The sequence below is a fragment of the Bombina bombina genome, chromosome 3 (assembly GCF_027579735.1).
Source record: "Bombina bombina isolate aBomBom1 chromosome 3, aBomBom1.pri, whole genome shotgun sequence".
Taxonomy (NCBI): domain Eukaryota; kingdom Metazoa; phylum Chordata; class Amphibia; order Anura; family Bombinatoridae; genus Bombina; species Bombina bombina.
Window position 1 is genome coordinate 19237657 of NC_069501.1, and position 26852 is coordinate 19264508.

General features: G+C 40.9%; 1 protein-coding gene across 3 annotated transcripts in view; it reads left to right on the forward strand.

Moving 5' to 3' along the window:
- LOC128652796 (gastrula zinc finger protein XlCGF26.1-like) overlaps positions 1-26852 on the forward strand; it is a 232525-nt gene that overhangs the window by 42317 nt on the left and 163356 nt on the right. The gene's annotated exons all lie outside the window — the stretch shown is intronic.

Sequence of the window (26852 nt, forward strand, 5' to 3'; positions counted from 1 at the left end):
ATAAGGTTTATTTGCACAGAGCAGTGTAGTTACTATATTGTGTATGTGGTGGTGTTGGTCACATACAGGGAGCACTAAATCGGGTTTAAAGTGAATGTAAAGTTTAGCTTATTAGCTCAAGTTATACAATAGAAGTTAAAAAATGAATGAGACTTTCATTCATGAAATCTTTAGTATATACTTATCTTCAGAAAAATATTTTGCATGAAACATTATACGGAAAAGGGCTGATCCTCAGGTCTCCATATTCAGCAATTGATTGACAGATGACTCATCTGCAATCAACTAATCGTTCTTTCCCTTCGGGCAGTGTCGTTTGTGCAAAGGGGCTGAACGCCCCGGGGGAAACAATGGTTAGTTGATTGCAGATGAGTCATCTGTCAATCAATTGCTGAATATGGCGGGGGGAGGATTGGGTCTTATCTGTATAGCGTTCCATGTGAAATATCTCTGAAGATAAGTATATACTAAAGATTTCATGAATGAAAGTCTCATTCATTTTTTAACTTCTATTGTATGACTTGAGCTAATAAGCTCAACTTTACATTCACTTTAATAAGGTTTATAGGAACAGAGCTGTGTAGTTACTATATTGTGTATGTGGTGCTGTTGGTCACATAGAGGAAGCATTAAATCAGGGGTTTAATAAGGTTTATAGGCACAGAGCTGTGTATTTACTATAATGTGTATATGGTGTTGTTGGTCCAATACAGGGAGCAGTAAATCAGGGGTTTAATAAGGTTTATAGGCACAGAGCTGTGTAGTTACTATAATGTGTATATGGTGTTGTTGGTCACATACAGGAGACACTAAATCAGGGGTTTAATAAGGTTTATAGGCACAGAGCTGTGCAGTTACTATATTGTGTATATGGTGTTGTTGGTCACATATAGGGAGCAGTAAATCAGGGGTTTAATAAGATTTATGGGCACAGAGCTGTGCAGTTACTATAATGTGCATGTGGTGTTGTTGGTCAAATACAGGGAGCAGTAAATCAGGGGTTTTACTGTGTTCTAATGAAGTTTACTACTGTGATGGTCCCATTGCGGTTTTATACTGTCATAAACATAGATCATTACAGATTCATCTCATATGAGACAAATAACCGTCACTATTTAGCATTAAAGTGACATTAAACCACTGGGCACAGATGTCATTAAGAGACGGCTTCCAGTAGGGGTGGAGTCAACGTGTGTCTGCTGGCGCAGTGCTTGGATTGCAGAGAGAGAGCTAAACTTCTCACCTCTGTTGCTCAAGTCCATTAGTGGTGCAAAGATCACACGAGGGGATGTGGGACCGGAATAGGTCTGAGCACTGGCAAAACTGTCTAAGCCGAATGGTTTGGTAAGCTGAGCCACTTCCATCCTGTAAACGGAGGATAGTACAGATGACTGTACCAAGGAAGATCAACAAAATCCCATACGCAAGAGCCAAGAGTACTGGCTGACCTACCACAAGATGTGGGCCTATAGTGGCGTGGTCGAGGTATAAGTAATATATAAAATCAGCTTTCAAGTATAACAGAGTGTGTTGGAGGAGAACGGAGCACACCCCTGAATATCTCTGAGAGCGGAGGTTATATGGAGAATATTCTAAATCACTGCTGGTCGCTAACAAGTAAAGTTAAGAGGCGGAATATATGAGCGGTCAAGAAAAAAATAAATCTTTCTCTAAACTGCAAGTATAAAACTTGGTTATTTGATACACAGCTCAAAGGAAACTTCACATAGATCAATTGCCATTAGAAATTGAGAGAGCACATAGAGTAGGATTCTTTTACAAGATATGACGAGTCCACGGATTTCATCCTTATGGGATATCGCCTCCTGATCAGCAGGAGGAGGCAAAGAGCTCCACAGGAGAGGTGCATAAATAGCTCCTCCCTTCCCCCCAACCCAGTCATTCTCTTTGCCTGTGTTAGTGATAGGAGTGAGGTAAAGTGAGGTGTAAGTTTAGATTCTTCAATCAAGAGTTTTTTATTTTTAAATGGTGCCAAAGTGTGCTCTTTTACTACCGGGCAGCTTCTGGAAGAACCATTTAGGGGAACTTGTGAGGTTTTAGTCTCACTATGCCTCCCATATTGGTGCTGCCTGGATATGGACTTAGTGAATTTTTCCTAAGACCCTTCTTTCTTCACAGGACCTCAGGAGGAGGAGTGGACCTCTTGACACTGTGAATATTTTCATGCTGTTCCTCAGCATGGAGGTAAGTGTAGTCTTTTTATTTCTGGGCTTTGAGGCATATACTCAGAAATGGCTGTACTATACTATTGCATTTTGGGGTTATAGGCTCTGATAGGGGTCTTCTTATGCTAGTATGTTGGATGTCATTAGCGAAAGTAACAGATGACAACCCACACACTGTTAAATTTTTCAAGACAGTCCGGCATCATTTTACATTAGCCAGAAGCACTGGGAGGTTAATTATAGTGCTCAGCTGCGAGTACAATAACGGGCGTAACTCTGTTTATTTACATGTGTTTGGCTGACGCTGGGGAGATAGACTGTTGAAAAGAACTGTGGCTGATTCCGGTACATGGCGTTAGATTGCCTTTATTTCTTTCCCGGGTTCTGTGCTTGTTTCCACCCATGAAGGGCGGGACTTGGTTTCACACGCTTAGCTTGCGCAGTTACGCCTCAATTGAGTCCCGGTGATACGAGTACTTGGAGCAGTGTACTCGTGCAGCCCCTAGGTCCGCTTGTCACGATAATCTCCAAGCGGTCCTAGGCACAATGTCGGAGTGTAGCGGTGGTCACGGAGGCAGGTAGGAGCCGCTGCGGAGAGGTGACTGAGTTTTCAGGGACCGTTGTGTAAGCAGGGCCCATGTGGGGAGTGCGGGGTATACATTGGACCGCACCTAATTGATGTTTATTTATTTTAGTCATATTTGGGATTAATGTGAAATTAAAGACACAGTACACTATTTTTGTTACACTGATCGTTCTGGTTTATCATTGACTTGACCACGCTTACCTTTGAAATCTGATACTATGGAGGACATTGAACACAGTACATGTCCTATGTGTTTGGATGCCATTGTGGAACCCCCTGTTACACTGTGCCCCCCATGTATTGAGAGGGATTTAGAATATAAGGAGCAGATTTTATTTAATAAAGATATATCCAATGACTGTTCTCAGACTGATAAGATTCAGGGTATGCCGCAACTTTCTCCCCAAGCATCACAGCCTTTAACGCCCGCACAAACAACGCCATGTTCTTCAACGGCGACTGCTTCTTTCACTTTGCAGGATATGGCTGCAGTTATGTCATCCACTCTCACAGAAGTTTTGTCTAAGTTGCCAGTGTTGCAAGGCAAACACAGCAGGGCAGAAACCCATGTGGTCCCTGCGACTTCTGATGCTTATCTCCGTTGTGCCCTCCCAGGGATCTGAATTGGGGGGTAGGGAGACCCTTTCTGAGGGGGAACCGTCTGACTCAGGTAGTGCGTTGCCTCAGACAGATTCGGACATCATGTCCTTCAGATTTAAACTGGAACACCTCCGCCTGTTGCTGCGGGAGGTTTTGATGACTCTGGACGACTGACTCTATTGTGGTACCTCCAGAGAAATTGTGTAAGATGGGCAAAAACTTAGAAGTTCCTTCTTACTCTGATGTCTTTCCGGTTCCTAAGAGAATTTCGGAAATTGTTACGCTGGAATGGGAAAGACCTTTCTCACCTTCCCCTATTTTTAGGAAGATGTATCCTATAGCTGACACCATTCAGGACTCTTGGCAGACGATCCCTAAGGTGGAGGGAGCTATTTCTGCCCTGGCTAAGCGTACGCCTATCCCTATTGAGGACAGTTGTGCTTTCAAGACCCTATGGATAAAAAGTTGGAGGGTCTTCTAAAAAAGCTATTTGTTCATCAAGTATTTCTATTACAACAGACGGCCTGCATTGTACCAGTCACAACTGCGGCTGCCTTTTGGTTTGAAGCCTTTGAAGAGTCTCTTAAGACTGAGACTTCCTTAGAGGAGATAATGGATAGAATTAAGGCCTTTAAGCTGGCTAATTCTTTTGTCACGGATGCCGCCTTTCAGATCGCCAAATTGGTGGCTAAAAATGCAGGATTTTCCATTTTAGCACGCAGAGCCTTATGGTTGAAATCTTGGTCTGTGGATGTGTCCTCTAAATCCAAACTTTTGGCTATTCCTTTCAAGGGAAAGACCCTATTCGGGCCTGACTTGAAATAAATCATTTCTGACATTACGGGAGGTAAGGGTCACCTCCTCCCTCAAGATAAGACATCTAAGCAAAGGGGACGACAAAGTAATTTTTGCTCCTTTCGTAATTTCAAAGGAGTCCCCACTTCCTCTTCCGCTAAACAGGAAGGGAATTATCCTCAAGCCAAGCTCACCTGGAGACCCAACCAGGCTTGGAACAAGGGCAAACAACCCAAGAAGCCTGCTGCTGCTCCCAAGACAGCATGAAGGGGGCGCCCCCCGATCCGGGACTGGATCTAGTAGGGGGCAGACTTTCTCTCTTTGTCCAAGCTTGGATGAGAGATGTTCAGGATCCCTGGACACTAGAAAACGTGTCTCAAGGGTATCAGTTGGAGTTCAAAAATTCCTTCCCAAGGGGAAGGTTTCTTCTTTCACGATTGTATGTAGACCAGACAAAAATTGAGGCATTCTTACGTTGTGTAAAAGACCTCTCCACTATGGGAGTAATTTGTCCCGTTCCAAAACAGGAACAGGGGCAGGGGTTTTACTCAAACCTTTTCGTGGTTCCCAAAAAAGAGGGAATGTTCCGACCTATTTTAGATTTAAAGAGTCTAAACAAGTTTCTCAGAGTTCCATCCTTCAAGATGGAGTCTATTCGGACAATTCTTCCATTGATCCAGGAGGGTCAATATATGACTACCGTGGACTTAAAAGATGCATAGCTTCATATTCCTATCCACAAAGATCATCACCAATTCCTAAGGTTTGCCTTCCTGTACAAACATTTTCAGTTTGTGGCTCTTCCTTTCGGACTGGCCACGGCACCCAGGATCTTCACGAAGGTTCTAGGGTCTCTGCTGGCGGTTCTCAGACCGCGGGGCATTGCAGTGGCGCCTTATCTGGACGATATTCTGATCCAGGCGTCGTCTTATCAACTGACAAAGTCTCATACTGACATGGTTCTGTCCTTTCTAAGGACTCACGGGTGGAAAGTGAATCTAGAAAAGAGTTCACTTATTCCACAGACAAGGGTTCCTTTCCTGGGAACTCTAATAGACTCTATATCCATGAAAATTTTCTTGACGGATGTCAGAAAGTTAAAGATTCTGAATACTTGCCGAGCCCTTCAGTCCAATCCTCGGCCATCAGTGGCTCAGTGCATGGAGGCAATTGGATTGATGGTGGCCCAATGGACATCATTCCGTTTGCTCGTTTTCATCTCAGACCTCTACAACTGAGCATGCTCAGACAGTGGAATGGAGATTATGCAAATTTGTCTCCTCAGATAGATCTGGATCAGGAGACAAGAGACTCTTCTTTGGTGGTTGTTGCTGGATCATCTGTCCCAAGGGATGTGCTTCTGCAGACCTTCATGGATGATAGTGACAACGGACGCCAGTCTACTAGGATTGGGTGCAGTCTGGAATTCCCTGAAGGCTCAGGGTGTGTGGACTCGGTCAAAGTCTCTACTTCCAATCAATATTCTGGAATTGAGAGCAATATTCAATGCGCTTCAGGCTTGGCCTCAGTTGGCTTCGGACAAATTCATCCGATTTCAGTCGGACAACATCACGACTGTGGCTTACACCATTCATCAGGGAGGAACAAGGAGTTCCTTAGCGATGACAGAAGTATCCAAGATAATTCAGTGGGCGGAGGCTCACTCTTGTTATCTGTCAGCAATCTACATCCCAGGAGTGGACAACTGGGAGGCGGATTTTTTGAGCAGACAGACGTTTCATCCGGAGGTCTTTGCCACCCTGATTCTCAGGTGGGGCAGACCGGAATTGGATCTGATGGCATCTCGTCAGAATGCCAAGCTCCCAAGATACAGATCCAGGTCCAGGGATCCTCAGGCCGAACTGATAGATGCCTTGGCAGTTCAACCTAGCTTATGTGTTTCCACCGTTTGCTCTCCTTCCCCGGGTGATTGAACTGATCAAACAGGAGAGGGCTTCTGTGATTCTAATTGCTCCTGCGTGGCCTCGCAGGACTTGGTATGCCGATCTGGTGGACATGTCCTCTCTGCCACCGTGGAAGCTTCCATTGAGGCAGGACCTTCTCATTCAGGGACCCTTCCATAATCCGAATCTAATTTCTCTGCAGCTGACTGCTTGTAGATTGAATGCTTGATTTTATCCAAGCGGGGGTTCTCTGATGCGGCCATTGATACATTGATTCAGGGATGCAAGCCTGTTACTAGAAAGATTTACCATAAGATATGGCGTAAATATCTTTATTGGTGCGAATCCAAGAACTACTCATGGAGTAGGGTTAGGATTCCCAGGATTTTATCTTTTCTCCAAGAAGTATTGGAGAAAGGGTTGTCAGCAAGTTCCTTAAAGGGACAGATTTCTGCTTTGTCTATTTTGCTACACAAGCGTCTGGCAGATGTTCAATCTTTTTATCAGGCCCTGACTAGTAGACCAATTGCTCCTCCTTGGAGGTTGAATTTAGTTCTTAATGTTCTTCAAGGGGTTCCGTTTGAACCTATGCATTCCATAGATATTAAGTTATTATCTTGGAAAGTTTTATTTTTGGTTGCTATTTCTTCTGCTCGCAGAGTTTCTGAGCTTTCAGCATTACAATGTGATTCTCCTTATTTTATTTTCCATTCTGATAAGGTGGTGTTACGTACCAAACCTGGTTTTCTTCCTAAGGTTGTTTCTAACAAAAATATTAATCAGGAAATTGTTGTTCCTTCCTTGTGTCCTAACCCTTCTTCTAAGAAGGAGCGTGTGTTACATAATTTGGATTTAGTCCGTGCCTTGAAGTTCTACTTGCAGGCAACTAAGGATTTTTGTCAAACATCTTCATTATTTGTTGTTTTTGCTGGGAAACGTAGGGGTCAGAAAGCTACGGCTACCTCTCTTTCTTTTTGGCTGAAGAGTATCATCCGTGTTGCATATGAGACTGCTGGACAGCAGCTTCCAGAACGAATTACGGCTCATTCAACTAGGGCTGTGGCTTCCTCATGGGCATTTAAAAATGATGCTTCTCTTGAACAGATTTGCAAGGCTGCAACGTGGTCGTCTCTTCACACTTTTTCCAAATTTTACAAATTTGATACTTTTGCCTCGCCTGAGGCTGTTTTTGGGAGAAAGGTTCTTCAAGCAGTGGTGCCTTCCGTTTAGGTTCCTGTCTTGTCCCTCCCGTTCATCCGTGTCCTATAGCTTTGGTATTGTATCCCATAAGTAAGGATGAAATCCGTGGACTCGTCATATCGTAAAAGAAATAAATTTATCAGGTAAGCATAAATTTCCTTTTTATGCAAAAAAAAATCAAGATGGTACTCTGAAAAATAGAGCTGTTTTAATAAAATTTCTGAAATATCAAGACAAATTATATACACTTAGGGTGTATCGTAATTAACAACTTTTCAATAGATCAGCAAAGAATATTAATCTTTCAGGATTTCTCAATAGAGACCTTGCGTAAAAGAAAAGAGATTTCACCCATCTGCTCCAGACTTATTCAAAATGGCATAAATGTTAGAATGGTATATCCAGCAAAGCTAGTTCTGGAAAAGAATGGTGAAAAATTAACTCTACATAATACTATAGAGGCAGCAGAATTCTGTCATAAACAGAATATTGGTAAAACTTAAGGAAAGAAATGGCCCAACAGGCCAATAGAAAATATAATGTCTTGGGAAGATGGGCTCTAAATAGTTTTATCTTTGGTTCTTATGATGATGGAACAGGGAACAGAATGGAAGTTCAAGGGGGGGGGGGGGGTATTTTTTTTTTTACGAAGTGTTTAGACAAGTATCAAAAGGATATTTCATGTTTATTATGTCTTGGCTTTTTTAAAGTGTTGGTGTATCTAGGGAATGGGGAGAGGGGAATCCTTCTTTTTTTTCCTTTTTTTCCTTGTCTTCTCTCTTTAACGGCTGATTCTGGTTTTGCAATGTCGGATAAATTAAAATCAATCTCCTGGAATGTAGGGGGTATATCTTCCCCGGCCAAGCGAAAGTTAGTTGTACAGCATTTGGGGAAACAGGCCAGATGTGGCTTTAATTCAAGAAAAACATCTCAAACCTCAGGAAGTGGCCAAATTAAAATGTTAATGGGTGTGAGAAGTAATAGCCACTCCTTTTGAGGGGAAGAAGAGAGGAACAGCCATTCTGTTAAATAAACGACTAACATATAAAATTAATTTTCCAGAAAATGATATAGAAGGTAGATTCCAGATAATTGAGCTCCAAATCCATAATTATCAATTGGTAATATGTAATATTTATGGTCCGAATCAAATGAATAAAGGTTTCTGGGACAAGTTGAGTAGCAAACTTTTTAACTACACTAAGAAAAACATACGGCTAGATTACGAGTTGTGCGTTAGGCTTAAAAAGCAGCGTTGCCTGGTCCTAACGCTGCTTTTTAACGCCCGCTGGTATTACAAGTCTTGAAGTTACAGGCTCACCGCTCACTTTTTTGGCCAGACTTGGAAATACCGCAAATCAACTTACGTAAATTGCGTATCCTTTTTTTTCAATGGGACTTGCATAGCGCCGGTATTACGAGTCTGCCAAAAAGTGATCGGTACACCCTCTCCTGTCAAGACTGGTAACGCATTTTAAAGTCAGTAGTTAAGAGTTTTACACTACAACGCCGTAGCATAAAATTCTTAACTAAAGTGCTAAAAAGTACACTAACACCCATAAACTACCTATTAACCCCTAAACCGAGGCCCTCCCACATAGCAAACACAAAAAAAAAAATTTAACCCCTAATCTGCCGAACCGGTCATCGCTGCCACTATAATGAATATATTAACCCCTAAACCGCCGCACTCCCGCCTTGCAAACGTTAGTTAAATATTATTAACCCCTAATCTGCCGCCCCAACCTACATTTATTAATCCCTAATCTGCCGCTCCCAACGTCACCGCCACTATATTAAAGTTATTAACCCCTAAACCTAAGTCTAACCATAAACCTAACACCCCCTAACTTAAATATAATTACAAGAAATCAAAATAAATATTCCTATCATTAACTAAATTATTCCTATTTAAAACTAAATACTTACCTATAAAATAAACCCTAAGCTAGCTACAATATAACTAATAGTTACATTGTAGCTAGCTTAGGGTTAATTTTTATTTTACAGGCGTTTGTATTTATTTTAACTAGGTAGAATAGTTAGTAAATAGTTATTAATCAGCCAATAGGATTGATCCAATCAGCCAATAGGATTGAGCTGGCATTCTATTTGCTGATTTTTTCTACCTTAATTCCGATTGGCTGATAGAATCCTATCAGCCAATCGGAATTGAAGGGACGCCATCTTGGATGACGTCATTTAAAGGAACCTTCATTCAGTGTTAGCCGCCGGAAGGAAGAGGATGCTCCGCGTCGGATGTCTTGAAGATGGACCCGCGCCGGATGGATGAAGATAGAAGATGCCGTCTGGATGAAGACTTCTGCCCGTCTGGAGGACCACTTTGCCCTACTTGGATGAAGACTTCTCCCGGCTTCGTTGAGGACTTCGGCCTGGTTGGATGAAGACTTCTCCCGGTAAGGTGATCTTCAAGGGGTTAGTGTTAGTTTTTTTTAAGGGGGTATTGGGTGGGTTTTAGAGTAGGGTTGGTTGTGTGGGTGGTGGGTTTTAATGTTGGGGGGGTTTGTAATTTTTTTTACAGGTAAAAGAGCTGATTACTTTGGGGCAATGCCCTGCAAAAAGACCCTTTTAAGGGCTATTTGTAATTTAGTGTAGGGTAGGGCTTTTTTATTTTGTTAGCGGGATTAGATTAGGTGTAATTAGTTTAAAAATCTTGTAATTTATTATTTTCTGTAATTTAGTGTTTGTTTTTTGTACTTTAGCTAATTTTATTTAATTGTATTTAATTTAGGGAATTCATTTAATTATAGTGTAGTGTTAAGTGTAATTGTAACTTAGGTTAGGTTTTATTTTACAGGTACTTTTGTATTTATTTTTCTAGGTAGCTAGTAAATAGTTAATAACTATTTAATAACTATTGTACCTAGTTAAAATAAATACAAACTTGCCTGTAAAATAAAAATAAACCCTAAGCTAGCTACAATGTAACTATTAGTTATATTGTAGCTATCTTAGGGTTTATTTTACAGGTAAGTATTTAGTTTTAAATAGGAATAATTTAGTTAATGATAGAAATTTTATTTAGATTTATTGAAATTATATTTAAGTTAGGTGGGGTTAGGGTTAGGGTTAGACTTAGGTTTAGGGGTTAATAAATTTAGAATAGTGGCGGCGACATTGGGGGCGGCAGATTAGGGGTTAATAAATATAATGTAGGTGGCGGGGATGTTGGGGGCAGCAGATTTGGGGTTCATAAGTATAATGTAGGTGGCGGCGGTGTCTCGAGCGGCTGATTAGGGGTTAATAGTTATAATGTAGGTGGCGGCGATGTCGAGGGCGGCAGATTAGGGGTTAATAAGTGTAAGATTTGGGGTGTTTAGACTCGGGGTTCATGTTAGAGTGCTAGGTGTAGACATAGCTTTTATTTCCCCATAGGAATCAATGGGGCTGCGTTAAGGAGTTTTACGCTGCTTTTTTGCAGGTGTTAGACTTTTTTCAGCTGGCTCTCCCCGTTGATTCCTATGGGGAAATAAAAGTTATGTCTACACCAGCTCATCGCTAACGTAAGCAGCGCTGGTATTGGAGTGCGGTAATGAGCAAAATTTTGCTCAACGCTCACTTCTTGTCTGGTTTGCGGGAGATTTCAACATGACAATGTCCCCTACTTTAGATATATTGAGCTCTACTCAAATATTACGGAAAAGAAGAGAGGCTAGAGTTTTACAAACATGCTGTCATACATTGTTGTTGAAGGACATTCAGCGGATTCAACATCCAGACGATAAAGAATATACCTGTGAATCTAAAACATTTAAAACATTTTCTAGATTAGGAGAAAGAAAAACAGAGGTGCCACAATGGCCTAGTACCACCAAAACAGATTATGTAAATTAATATAGTAAGAAATATACTGACAAAAGTATTGCACCCATTGGTGCTATTCAGGCAGGCTGGAACATTTACAGTAGTCCAGCTCACTGATTGCACCCAGCAGTCATGTCAGGTCTGGAACATATCAGATAGTAGTCTCCTTGTCTGTAAAAGAACCAATATCCTTAGCCCAATACCGTTTGTACAGGGAAAACATGGTATAAGGTAAATGATTGCACTTACAGAATTTGAAGCACCTCCAGGTGCAGTAAGAGCAGGCTGGGATTTCACAGCCTCCCAGCTGACTGTACTCTACAGCTAACTGGACACCAAGGAAGACAATGATGTGATATCCAAAGGAAAATGCAGAGTGATATTTGGATAGACTCCACCAACCACAGCAAGTGTATATTAAAAACAATTTTATTAAAAACTACGCGTTTCTCAGCCTTTGCAAGGGCTGTTTCCTCAGGCTATACAAAAATTAAATGAAATACACTTGCTATATAAAGGGATAAAAAACTCCAATAAAACAAACCATTAACCAGATACACCTGTATGTGTCATCAGTAGGAAATTAATTGGCATGGTAACCAAAACAAACATACCCTCCCAGCACATAACAATCCATAAATTATTGATTCTATGTTGTGTTGAGAAACGTTAACATAGGACTGCAATCTATATGGGCTACAAAAAAGTACATTAAGGTTTATTTATGCCAAGAGTTTTTTTTTCTGAATTATGTATATGTTTACTCATTCATGCTGGTGGTAGACTAATACTATGTATAATTTATGTTAATTTATTCTTGTGAGGTCATTGCTGGGAGGGTATGTTTGTTTTGGTTACCATGCCAATTAATTACCTACTGATGACACATACAGGTGTATCTGGTTAATGGTTTGTTTTATTGGAGTTTTTTATCCCTTTATATAGCAAGTGTATTTCATTTAATTTTTGTATAACCTGAGGAAACAGCCCTTGCAGAGGCTGAGAAACATGTCGCTTTTAATAAAATTGTTTTTAATAAACACTTGCAGTGGTTGGTGACGTCTATCCAAATATCACTCTGCATTTTCCTTTGAATATCACATCATTGTCTTCCTGGGTGTCCAGTAAGCTGTGGAGTACAGACAGCTTGGAGGTTGTGAAATCCCAGCCTGCTCTTACTGCACCTGGAGGTGCTTCAAATTCTGTAAGTGCAATAATTTACCTTATTTTCCCTGTACAAACGGTATTGGGCTATGGATGGTGGTTCTTTTACAGACAAGGAGACTACTATCTGATATGTTCCAGACCTGACACGACTGCTGGGTGTAATCAGTTAGCTGGACTACTGTAAAAGTTCCAGCCTGTCTGAATAGCACCAATGGGTGCAATACTTTTGTGAGTATATTTCTTACTATATTAATTAACCATCTGTTTTGGTGGTACTAGGCCATTGTGGCGCCTCTGTTTTTCTTTCTTAAGATTGCCAAGTACCAGGATTCGACCATCCTTTGACAGAGAGCTGCCTGTTTTATATTTTATGGACTTTGTTAAGTTAATAAGAGGCGTCCTCTATGGGATTTTGTGTGTGCTTGGGCACACATCTTTTTTTCCCTTTTTTTTCTTATTTTCTAGATTAGATATGTTCTTAATCTCTAGTAATCTAATGGGTAGAGAGATTAGTACAGACATAAAGGGAATTATGGTATCAGATCATGCAATTATATCTTTGGAAGGGAACTTTAGTACTAATCAGGTTAGAAACAATTCTAGTTTTTTTTTCCCTAAATATCTTTTACATAATGTACAATTTAAAAATTGGTTACAAGGAAAGTGGCGAGAGTTTTATGATTTGAATAAATAATTTCTACATAAACCAGAAATTTTGTGGGAAACGGACAAATCAGTGTTAAGAGGGGAAATTAAAGCTTTCATAATATGGAAATGGAAAAAGAAAAGGCTTTATAGGGAGGAACAACTTTCTAATTGGGTCAAAAACACCTTCTAAGCTTATATTAATAATTCAACACAGCAAGTGTGAGAAAAATATGCAGAAGCAAGGAAAGTGCGGGATATCTATTTAAAACAGAATATGGCTAGAGAAGAGGTGAAATTGAAAGCTTTTTTTGCGGGACAAAATGGAATCTCGGCAAAATATTTGGCTAGATTAAAAATAGAAGTAAAAAAAATGTGATTTCAGCAATTAGAAGTGATAAGGGAAGAGTGTACAATAATAAAAACATTAAACAAGCTTTCTTTGAATTTACTCAAAAAGTATATGCTAAAGACCAGGTCAATGAGGAAAATAAAAAAGAGTTTTGGCAACAACTAAAGCTCCCGAGAGTATTTAAGAGGGACTTGGAAGTCCTAAATGAACCAATAAAAAAAGAAGAATTTTATAGCAGCAATTAAATGGGCAAAGGCAAACAAGGCCCCTGGCCCGGACCATCTTCCGGCGGAATTTTATAAAATATTAAAATATCAGATAACGCCAATATTGCTCCAATTATTCAATTAATATTATGTGGTTAATAATATGAAGTCTCCCTATTTTTCAGTTGCAAATATTACTTTAATACATAAAGTAGGTAAAAATCCAGAATGTTGCGCCTCATATAGACCCATAACATTACTAAATCAAGATTATAAGTTATTATCCTCTATTATAGCTGATAGACTCAAAAATTGTTTAGAGCAACTCATACATAGTGATCAAGTGGAATTCATGTCAGGGCGTAGCCCGATCAAAAATGTGTGCAAAGTCATGTCAGTATTAGATTATTATGCAAGTAAAGTTGGAGATAAATAAGGAGCAAAGAGATCTTGCTTTATTGACTATTTATGTGGAAAAAGCGTTTGATTATGTTTCATGGGATCATTTGTTTACCACATTGGAAGGCTTTGGTTTAACAGGACATTTTTATAATTATATTAACATGATTTATTCAAAGCCAACATCCTATATTCTAGTTAATGGAGATGGTTCAGATAAAATCACATTGGAGAGGGGCACCAGACAGGGATGTCCACTCTTACCACTTCTTTTTAATTTGGCCCTTGAACCCTTAGCAATATTGCTACGCGATAATTTAGAAGGGATACTATTGGGTGAAAGGAATATAGTGCTGTCTCTATATGCAGATGATATTCTATTATATTTAAGTAATACAAAACAGAGTATTCCACAATTGGTACAACTTATTGAATTTTATAGTTCCTTCTCTGGTTATAGAGTCAATACTGGAAAATCCAAACTACCTTTGAGGGAGGTTTCATATATAAATTATCTCAGAATAAAATTAAACAAAAACCCTAACTTTTGGTACGATCGAAATGTGCCTAATTTCCTTATGAAGTGTAGGAATAAAATAGAGAAGTGGATGTTTCTACCAATATCTCTTACAGCACGAACTATGCTGATTAAAACTATACTTTTCCCAAAACTTTTATATATTTTACAGAATATACCTATTTTGATCCAATCAGCCAATAGGATTTTTTCTACCTTAATTCCGATTGGCTGATAGAATTCTATCAGCCAATCGTAATCTAAGGGACGCCATCTTGGATGACGTCATTTAAAGGTACCTTCATTCGTCGTTAGTCCGTCGGAAGAAGAGGATGCTCCGCGTCGGATGTCTTGAAGATGGACCCGCTCCGCGCCAGAAGGATGAAGATAGAAGATGCCATCTGGATGAAGACTTCTGCCCGTCTGGAGGACCACTTCTGCCGGCTTCGTTGAGGACATCTTGCCGCTTGGATGAAGACTTCTCCCGGTAAGTGGTTAGTCTTCATCCAGACGGCAGGGGTTAGTGTTAGGATTTTTTTAAGGGTGTATTGGGTGGGTTTATTTTTTAGGTTAGGGTTTTTGGCCTGCAATAGAGCTAAATGCCGAAATGCCCTTTTCAGGGCAATGGGGAGCTTCGGTTTTTTTTAGTTAGTCTTTTATTTGGGGGGTTGGTTGTGCGGGTGGGGGGTTTTACTGTTGGGGGGGTTGTTTTTTTTTTTTTTTTTACAGGTAAAAGAGCTGATTTCTTTGGGGCAATGCCCCGCAACAGGCCCTTTTAAGGGCTATTGATAGTTTAATTTAGGCTAGGTTTTTTTTATTTGGGGGGGGGGGGCTTTTTTATTTTGATAGGGCTATTAGATTAGGTGTAATTAGTTTAAATATCTTGTAATTAGTTTTTTATTTTCTGTAATTTAGTGGTTTAGCGTATTTAATTTAGGGAATTGATTTAATTGTAGTGTAGTGTTAGGTGTTAGTGTAACTTAGGTTAGGTTTTATTTTACAGGTAAATTTGTATTTATTTTAGCTAGGTAGTTATTAAATAGTTAATAACTATTTAGTAAATATTCTACTTAGTTAAAATAAATAAACACTTGTCTGTAAAATAAAAATAAACCCTAAGCTAGATACATTGTAACTATTAGTTATATTGTAGATAGTTTAGGGTTTATTTTATAGGTAAGTATTTAGTTTTAAATAGGAATAATTTAGTTAATGATAGTAATTTTATTTAGATTTATTTAAATTATATTTAAGTTAGGGGGTGTTAGGGTTAGACTTAGATTTAGGGGTTAATACATTTAGAATAGTGGCTGCGACGTTGGGGGTGGCAGATTAGGGGTTAATAACTGTAGGTAGGTTGCAGAGACATTGGGGGCGGCAGATTAGGGGCTAATAAATATAATGTAGATGTTGGGGGCAGCAGATTAGTGGTTAATAAATATAATGTAGGTGGCGGCAATGTCCGGAGCGGCAGATTAGGGGTTAATAAGTATAATGTAGGTGTCGGCGATGTCAGGGGCGGCAGATTAGGGGTTAATAAGTGTAAGATTAGGGGTGTTTAGATTCGGGGTTCATGTTAGAATGTTAGGTGTAAACATAACTTTAGTTTCCCCATAGGAATCAATGGGGCTGCGTTACTTAGATTTACGCTGCTTTTTGGCAGGTGTTAGACTTTTTCTCAGCCAGCTCTCCCCATTGATGTCTATGGGGAAATCGTGCATGAGCACGTACAACCAGCTCACCGCTGACTTAAGCAGCGCTGGTATTTAGTGCAGTGTGGAGCTCAATTTTGCTCTATGCTCACTTCTTGTCTTTTAACGCCGGGTTTGTAAAAACCCGTAATACCAGCGCTGTAGGTAAGTGAGCGGTGACAATAAACTGCACGTTAGCACCACACGCAAAACTCGTAATCTGGCCGTAAATTAGTCCAATCATTTACGCAGAAGACTCTACTGCATTACCCAAGCAATAAATTACCTAGTAATATAATGCAACTGCAGACGTTTAGATGAAATATTTGTGAATGGCAAAAACTTTGCAAAGAAATTCAGACAGATTATAGGAAATCGGAGTTCCTACCTTTAGTGGGTAATCCAGAATTTGACACTGGATTGAGCAATGGAATTTTCAATGTTTGGGAGCTTAAAGTGATGGTAAATTCACCCAAACAGTTTCACATATTATAAAAGGTCTTCTCCTAAATAGCATATCGATATGCTTGTTTAGCACAAAAGTCAGCTGTACTTTAATTTATCAGCGTTTTATTCACTCTATATTAGCTCATCTAATGCAGCCTCTCACTACGATTTTCATTTGGCTTACTTGACTGGCAGCTGTTGTAGCCAATCGTAGCCTCACCATGCGCTCCATGTAAATGAATTGCCGCACGCTCCCGTGCTTGGAACTCTGCCTATAATTTAAAATGTGCATGCGCGACCCTCTACACTATTTGCGCAACATAAACAGTGATGCTGATCACGGTTTATGTTGCGCAAATAGCATGCGCATTTTAAATTATTTTTACATTATAGGCAGAGTTCCAAGCACGGGAGCGTGCGGCAATTCATTTACATGGAGCGCATGGTGAGGCTACGATTGGCTACAACAGCTGTCAGTCAAGTAAGCCAAATGAGAATCGTAGTGAGAGGCTGCATTAGATGAGCTAATATAGAGTGAATAAAACGCTGCTAAATTAAAGTACAGCTGACTTTTGTGCTAAACAAGCATATCGATATGCTATTTAGGAGAAGACCTTTTATAATATGTGAAACTGTTTGGGTGAATTTAGCATCACTTTAAAGGCCCTAAAGGGGTCCATCAACTATGTAAAAATAGCTCTGGAAATAGGAAATTATTTACGGAAGTAATGGTAGAATTTGATTTGCCAAAAACTCATTTCTATGCATATTTACAAGCAAAATATTTTATTACAAATTTGGGCGAAGATTCTGTAAATTTCTGGTCTTTAGGGGATTTAGATACAGTAATTAAAATATATGCCAATGGGAAGTATTCAATAACATTTTTATATTAGGCGCTGACAGAGCACCAGGGAAATATTTATAGTTAGCAAATATGGCAAAAATGGGACAATAAGGTACCAGAGGTTTCTAGAGGACAGCTGTCAGATAGTTTTCGGTTAGTGGAGAAAACTTGGATATCCTCCTCTTGGAGGGAATCCCATTTTAAAATGATGAATATGTTATATATTACCCCGGCCAAATTAAGTAGATGGTATAATAAGAAAGAATTGTCTAAAATGTGGGGTAGAGAAAGCGGATTTAATACATTGTTTGTGGCAGTGCCCGAAGATCTATCCATTTTGGGGTAAGGTCAACTTCTGGCTAAATCGGTTTCTCTCAAACAATATAAAATTAATACTAGAATATATTTTGGGGCCCATTTATTAAGCTTCGGATGGAGCTTGAGGGCCCGTGTTTCTGGCGAGCCTGGAGGCTCGCCAGAAACACCAGTTATAAAGCAGCTGTCTAAAGACCGCTGCTCCATAACCCTGTCCACCTGCTCTGAGCAGGCGGACAGACATCGCCACAAATCAACCCGATCGAGTACGATTGGGTTGATTGACAACCCCCTGCTGGCGGCCGATTGGCCACGAATCTGCAGGGGGCGGCATTGCACCAGCAGCTTACATGAGCTGCTGGTGCAATGCTGAATACGGAGAGCGTATTGCTCTCCGCATTCAGCGAGGTCTGTCGGACCTGATCCGCACTGTCGGATCAGGTCTGACAGACCATTGTTAAAAAGGGGCCTTTATTTCTTAAAAAAGGTTTCAGATATCCGACAGAACCATAGATTAATAAATACTACGATTTTAGTCAGTAGGAACCTAATTATAAGGAACTGGAAAAATAACCAGGGCCCTATTTTTTAGTATTTTCATAAAAACAATGCAGCATCAGATAGTGCTATAACAGTATGCAGTCAAATATTATAATGAAAAACAAGTCGAGCGTTTTTTTGATAAATGGCTGTGTGTGATTTTGTTCTATTCACAAGAGCTGCAAATGGGAGCTCTTCTTCACCCCCCCCCTTTTTTTTTTTGTTTTCTTCCTGCCTCTCTCCCCCCCCCACCAGATATACCAAGACAGAATATCGGATACTTGATTTAAATTTGTTAAATGAGAAAGAGGTCATGTTTAATTTTGGATTGTAGAATAAGTTTGCGTGTGCATAATAGAATTGTTATAATTGTATCAGAACATAAAAAGAATTCATATTTGATAAGGATCTAGGACCCTTATGAGATAACAAAAGATGGATATTAGTAAGAAATGACAATAAGGTATTCTCAGAAAATCTCAATGTAATAAATTAAGATTTCAAATTTAAGGAGATGTTTAGAGACTCTCTTCAATATGAAGAAGTTATGAAAAGCTAAGAATATGTTAAGGTTTGGTGAGTAAGAATTGTATTGATTTTTAGCTGAGTTTATTTTATGTCATTAGACTAAAGTTATATACCAACAAGATGTAGAAACGTATAAATTTCGCTTTTTTTTTTTGGTGCATCATAATGTATTTTCAATCACCTAGATTACGAGTTTTGCGTTACAAGTCAAATAACATCGTTATGGCCCATAACGCTTCATTTTTCCCTAACGCTGCCATTACAAGTCTTGTAGGTATAGGTGTACCGCACACCTTTTAGCCTGTCACGCAACGTCAGTACCGCACTTTTAAAAAAGTCCTTTTCTTCTGTTATGTGTGATCAGTCCACGGGTCATCATTACTTCTGGGATATAACTCCTCCCCAACAGGAAATGCAAGAGGATTCACCCAGCAGAGCTGCATATAGCTCCTCCCCTCTACGTCAGTCCCAGTCATTCTCTTGCACCCAACGACTAGATAGGATGTGTGAGAGGACTATGGTGATTATACTTAGTTTTTATGACTTCAATCAAAAGTTTGTTATTTTAAAATAGCACCGGAGCGTGTTATTACTTCTCTGGCAGAGTTTGAGGAAGAATCTGACAGAGATTTTTTACTATGATTTTAACCGGAGTCGTTAAGATCATATTGCTGTTCTCGACCATCTGAGGGAGGTAAAGGCTTCAGATCAGGGGACAGCGGGCAGATGAATCTGCATTGAGGTATGTGGCAGTTTTTATTTTCTGAATGGAATTGATGAGAAAAGCCTGCCATACCGTTAAAATGACATGTATGTATACACTTCAGTATTCTGGGGATGGTATTTCACCGGAACTACTGTGTTAAAGGTCACTAATCCTTTTAATAACTATTCTCATGTTAAACGTTTTTGCTGGAATGTAGAATCGTTTACATTGCTGAGGTACTGTGTGAATAAATGTTTGGGCATTATTTTCCACTTGGCAGTTTTTTTGCTTTAATTGTGACAGTTTCGTTTCTCTTCACTGCTGTGTGGGAGAGGGAGGGGCCGTTTTTGGCGCTCTTTGCTACGCATCAAAAAATTCCAGTCAGCTACTTTTATATTTCCTGCATGATCCGGTTCATCTCTGACAGATCTCAGGGGTCTTCAAACTTCTTTGAAGGGAGGTAAATTCTCTCAGCAGAGCTGTGAGAATTCTTATAGTGACTGTGTATAAAAAACGTTGTTTTGTTTTCTTATGTACAAATTTAATTAGTGTTGTTTTTTACTAATGGGAACAAACCTTTGCTAAAAGTTGTGTTGTTTTAAAATTTGATGCAATAACTGTTTTTTCAGTTCATTATTTCAACTGTCATTTAATCGTTAGTACCTCTTTGAGGCACAGTACGTTTTTTGCTAAAAAAGATTATAACCAAGTTGTAAGTTTTTTGCTAGTGTGTTAAACATGTCTGACTCAGAGGAAGATATCTGTGTCATTTGTTCCAATGCCAAGGTGGAGCCCAATAGAAATTTATGTACTAACTGTATTGATGCTACTTTAAATAAAAGTCAATCTGTACAATGTGAACAAATTTCACCAAACAGCGAGGGGAGAGTTATGCCGACTAACTCGCCTCACGCGACAGTACCTGCATCTCCCGCCCGGGAGGTGCGTGATATTTTGGCGCCTAGTACATCTGGGCGGCCATTACAGATAACATTACAAGATATGGCTACTGTTATGACTGAAGTTTTGTCTAAATTACCTGAACTAAGAGGCAAGCGTGATCACTCTGGGGTGAGAACAGAGTGCGCTGACAATGCTAGGGCCATGTCTGATACTGCGTCACAGCTCGCAGAGCATGAGGACGGAGAGCTTCATTCTGTGGGTGACGGTTCTGATCCAAACAGATTGGACTCAGATATTTCAAATTTTAAATTTAAATTGGAGAACCTCCGTGTACTACTAGGGGAGGTCTTAGCAGCTCTCAACGATTGTAACACTGTTGCAATACCAGAGAAACTGTGTAGGTTGGATAAATACTTTGCGGTACCGGCGAGTACTGACGTTTTTCCTATACCTAAGAGACTAACTGAAATTGTTACTAAGGAGTGGGATAGACCCGGTGTGCCGTTCTCACCCCCTCCAATATTTAGAAAGATGTTTCCAATAGACGCCACCACTCGGGACTTATGGCAAACGGTCCCCAAGGTGGAGGGAGCAGTTTCTACTTTAGCTAAGCGTACCACTATCCCGGTGGAGGATAGCTGTGCTTTCTCAGATCCAATGGATAAAAAATTAGAGGGTTACCTTAAGAAAATGTTTGTTCAACAAGGTTTTATATTACAACCCCTTGCATGTATCGCGCCGATTACGGCTGCGGCAGCATTTTGGATTGAGTCGCTTGAAGAGAACCTTAGTTCCTCTACGCTAGACGACATTACGGACAGGCTTAGAGTCCTTAAACTAGCTAATTCTTTCATTTCGGAGGCCGTAGTACATTTAACCAAACTTACGGCTAAGAACTCAGGATTCGCCATACAGGCACGCAGGGCACTGTGGCTAAAATCCTGGTCAGCTGATGTTACTTCTAAGTCCAAATTACTTAATATACCTTTCAAGGGGCAGTCCTTATTCGGGCCCGGTTTGAAAGAAATTATCGCTGACATTACGGGAGGTAAGGGCCACGCCCTACCTCAAGACAAGGCCAAAGCTAAGGCTAGACAGTCTAATTTTCGTCCCTTTCGGAATTTCAAAACAGGAGCAGCATCAACCTCCACTGCACCAAAACAGGAAGGAGCTGTTGCTCGTTACAGGCAAGGCTGGAAGCCTAACCAGTCCTGGAACAAAAGCAAGCAGGCCAGGAAACCTGCTGCTGCCCCAAAGACAGCATGAACCGAGAGCCCCCGATCCGGGACCGGATCTAGTAGGGGGCAGACTCTCTCTCTTCGCCCAGGCCTGGGCAAGAGATGTTCAGGATCCCTGGGCACTAGAGATCATATCTCAGGGATACCTTCTAGACTTCAAATTATCTCCCCCAAGAGGGAGATTTCATCTGTCAAGGTTGTCAACAAACCAGATAAAGAAAGAAGCGTTTCTACGCTGCGTACAAGATCTGTTAACAATGGGAGTGATCCATCCGGTTCCGTGGTCGGAACAAGGACAAGGGTTCTACTCAAACCTGTTTGTGGTTCCCAAAAAAGAGGGAACTTTCAGGCCAATCTTAGATTTAAAGACTCTAAACAAATTCCTAAGAGTTCCATCGTTCAAAATGGAAACTATTCGGACAATCTTACCCATGATCCAAGAGGGTCAGTACATGACCACAGTGGATTTAAAGGATGCTTACCTTCACATACCGATCCACAAAGATCATCACCGGTATCTAAGGTTTGCCTTCTTAGACAGGCACTACCAGTTTGTAGCTCTTCCATTCGGATTGGCTACGGCTCCAAGAATCTTCACAAAGGTTCTGGGTGCCCTTCTAGCGGTACTAAGACCGCGAGGGATTTCGGTAGCTCCGTACCTAGACGACATTCTAATACAAGCTTCAAGCTTTCAAACTGCCAAGTCTCATACAGAGTTAGTTCTGGCATTTCTAAGGTCGCATGGATGGAAAGTGAACGAAAAGAAGAGTTCTCTCTTTCCTCTCACAAGAGTTCCATTCTTGGGGACTCTTATAGATTCTGTAGAAATGAAGATTTACCTGACAGAAGACAGGTTAACAAAACTTCAAAATGCATGCCGCGTCCTTCATTCCATTCAACACCCGTCAGTAGCTCAATGCATGGAGGTGATCGGCTTAATGGTAGCGGCAATGGACATAGTACCTTTTGCACGCCTACACCTCAGACCGCTGCAATTATGCATGCTAAGTCAGTGGAATGGGGATTACTCAGATTTGTCCCCTACTCTGAATCTGAATCAAGAGACCAGAAATTCTCTTCTATGGTGGCTTCATCGGCCACACCTGTCCAGGGGAATGCCATTCAGCAGGCCAGACTGGACAATTGTAACAACAGACGCCAGCCTACTAGGTTGGGGCGCTGTCTGGAATTCTCTGAAGGCTCAGGGACTATGGAATCAGGAGGAGAGTCTCCTTCCAATAAACATTCTGGAATTGAGAGCAGTTCTCAATGCCCTTCTGGCTTGGCCCCAGTTAATAACTCGGGGGTTCATCAGGTTTCAGTCGGACAACATCACGACTGTAGCTTACATCAACCATCAGGGAGGGACAAGAAGCTCCCTAGCAATGATGGAAGTATCAAAGATAATTCGCTGGGCAGAGTCTCACTCTTGCCACCTGTCAGCAATCCACATCCCGGGAGTGGAGAACTGGGAGGCGGATTTCTTGAGTCGCCAGACTCTTCATCCGGGGGAGTGGGAACTTCATCCGGAGGTCTTTGCCCAAATACTTCGACGTTGGGGCAAACCAGAGATAGATCTCATGGCGTCTCGCCAGAACGCCAAACTTCCTCGCTACGGGTCCAGATCCAGGGATCCGGGAGCAGTTCTGATAGATGCTTTGACAGCACCTTGGAACTTCAGGATGGCTTATGTGTTTCCACCCTTCCCGCTGCTTCCTCGATTGATTGCCAAAATCAAACAGGAGAGAGCATCAGTAATTCTAATAGCACCTGCTTGGCCACGCAGGACTTGGTATGCAGATCTAGTGGACATGTCATCCTGTCCGCCTTGGTCTCTACCTCTAAGACAGGACCTTCTGATACAGGGTCCATTCAAACATCAAAATCTAACTTCTCTGAAGCTGACTGCTTGGAAATTGAACGCTTGATTTTATCAAAACGTGGTTTTTCTGAGTCGGTTATTGATACCCTGATTCAGGCTAGGAAGCCTGTTACCAGAAGGATTTACCATAAAATATGGCGGAAATACCTATACTGGTGCGAATCCAAAGGTTACTCCTGGAGTAAGGTTAGGATCGCTAGGATATTGTCTTTTCTACAAGAAGGTTTAGAAAAGGGTTTATCAGCTAGTTCATTAAAGGGACAGATTTCAGCTCTGTCCATCTTGTTACACAGACGTCTGTCAGAAAATCCAGACGTCCAGTCCTTTTGTCAGGCTTTAGCTAGGATCAAGCCTGTGTTTAAAGCTGTTGCTCCACCATGGAGTTTAAACTTAGTTCTTAACGTTTTACAGGGTGTTCCGTTTGAACCCCTTCATTCCATTGATATAAAAATGTTATCTTGGAAAGTTCTGTTTTTAATGGCTATTTCCTCGGCTCGAAGAGTCTCTGAGTTTTCAGCCTTACATTGTGATTCCCCTTATCTGATTTTTCACTCAGACAAGGTAGTTCTGCGTACTAAACCTGGGTTCTTACCTAAGGTAGTCACTAACAGGAACATCAATCAAGAGATTGTTGTCCCATCCTTGTGTCCAAATCCTTCTTCAAAGAAGGAACGTCTTTTACACAATCTGGATGTAGTTCGTGCCCTCAAGTTCTACTTGCAGGCAACTAAAGATTTTCGCCAAACTTCTTCCTTGTTTGTCGTTTACTCTGGACAGAGGAGAGGTCAAAAAGCTTCTGCTACCTCTCTCTCTTTTTGGCTTCGTAGCATAATACGTTTAGCCTATGAGACTGCTGGACAGCAGCCTCCTGAAAGAATTACAGCTCACTCCACTAGAGCTGTGGCTTCCACTTGGGCCTTTAAGAATGAGGCCTCTGTTGAACAGATTTGCAAGGCTGCAACTTGGTCTTCGCTTCATACTTTTTCCAAATTTTACAAATTTGACACTTTTGCTTCTTCGGAGGCTATTTTTGGGAGAAAGGTTCTTCAGGCAGTGGTTCCTTCTATATAATGAGCCTGCCTATCCCTCCCGTCATCCGTGTACTTTTGCTTTGGTATTGGTATCCCAGAAGTAATGATGACCCGTGGACTGATCACACATAACAGAAGAAAACATAATTTATGCTTACCTGATAAATTCATTTCTTCTGTTGTGTGATCAGTCCACGGCCCGCCCTGTTTTAAGGCAGGTAAATATCTTTTAAATTATACTCCAGTCACCACTTCACCCTTGGTTACTCCTTTCTCGTTGTTTCTTGGTCGAATGACTGGGACTGACGTAGAGGGGAGGAGCTATATGCAGCTCTGCTGGGTGAATCCTCTTGCATTTCCTGTTGGGGAGGAGTTATATCCCAGAAGTAATGATGACCCGTGGACTGATCACACAACAGAAGAAAGGAATTTATCAGGTAAGCATAAATTATGTTTTTCAATGGGACTCCCATAGCGCCGGTATTACAAGTTTGCCTGGGAGGCCAAAAAGTGAGCGGTACATTCTATAACCACAAGATCTGTACCGCAATCTAAAGTCAGTAGTTATGAGTTTTACGTTGCAAAACTGTAAAATAAAACTCATAACTAAAGTGTTAAAAAGTACACTAACACCCATAAACTACCTTTTAACTCCTAAACTGAGGCACTACCGCATCACAAACACTATAATAAAGTTATTAACCCCTAATCTGCCGCTTCGGACATCGTCGCCACTATAATAAACCTATTAACCCCTAAACCGCCACCCTCCTGCATCACAAACACTATTTAAATATAATTAACCCCTAATCTGCTGTCCGCCCACACCTCCACTATAATAAACCTATTAACTCCTAAACCGCATGCCCCCCACAACTAAATATACTTAAACTATTAACCCCTAAACCCCCCACAATGAAATATACTTAAATAAACTATTAACCCCTAAACCTAACGCCTCTCCTAACTTTATATTAAAATTGCAATTTCCCTATCTTAAATTAATTTAAAACTTACCTGTCAAATTAGATAAATTAATTTTAAACTAACAATTGAACTAATATAATTATTAAATTACAATTTAACTACCATTTAAAGAAAACTAAAATACACATTAAAAAAATCCTAACACTACTATAAAAATTACAAAAAGTATCTAATTACAAAAAAACACACTAAATTGCGAAAAATAAGAAACCAATTATCAAAAATAAAAAAGAATTGCACCTAATCTAATAGCCGCATCAAAATAAAAAAAAGCCCCCCAAAATAAAAAAACCCTAGCCTACATTAAACTACCAATGGCCCTTAAAAGGGACTTTTGTGGGGCATTGCCCCAAAGAAATTAGCTCTTTTACCTGCAAAAAAAAAATACATACACCCCCCCAACAGTAAAACCCACCAACCAACTGGATGAGCAGCTCATCCAATAGGGACAGAGAGCTTTCCAACGACACCCTGGAAGTGCCGCCTGGGATCACCCCAAAACCACGACCTAGGTACTGTGGGGACTCTATGGGACTGGACTGTCGGGAAGGGTGGGAGATCTGGGGTCAGATAAGACCCTTATCATGATGGGCTGTGTGTATATAAGCAGTGTGTGTTTCACAATAAAGCAATTCTTGTTCCACCTGAATACTGGTCTTGTCTGGTTATTTGGGTGGGCTCTGGCTATAATCACTTTTCTCCACTTTATAGCTACAAGTTCCAGGCACAGGAAGGACCCTCTTACCGGAGCTACCCAGTCGGAGTAGCTGGTTTCCCTCACACCGGTGGGATGCTTCCATCTACTTGGAACATCCAAACCACCAACTGAAGCCCTCTTCGGATGGAGCAGCAGTACGCTGAAAGATTTGTTGGAAGCTCGGGGGAAAGTCGCCAGGAACAAGTCTAAGGCAGCGATCATCACCGAGCTAATGGAAGGCAATCAAACTAGCAAGCCAGCTAGTAAGTCCAGCAGCAGCTGGAGCAGTGACCAGCCCAGCGGGGCATCAACGGGGGGGGGGGGGATAGCAATGTCCGAGTTCCAGTGGCGACTGGCCCTCTATGAGAACACCACACCAGAGGAGGTGATCACTCAGATCATCGCCGACGCCACCCGCCTCAAGATGCTGGAGGTCCAGAAGTCTATGGGGGGAGCCGTGCTGTCCCCCTGGAGTCTCCTTCCCCACCAAAGAAACCGAGGAGATAGACAGATACCTCCAAGTGTTTGAGATGCAGTGCCGACCGAGTCACCCTCTTGATCAGAAAGCTATCAGGGCGAGCCTTAGAGGCCTTTCACACTGTTCCTTCAGGGGACAGAAGAATATATGACTGGATCATAGAGCCACATCCTAGCCTGA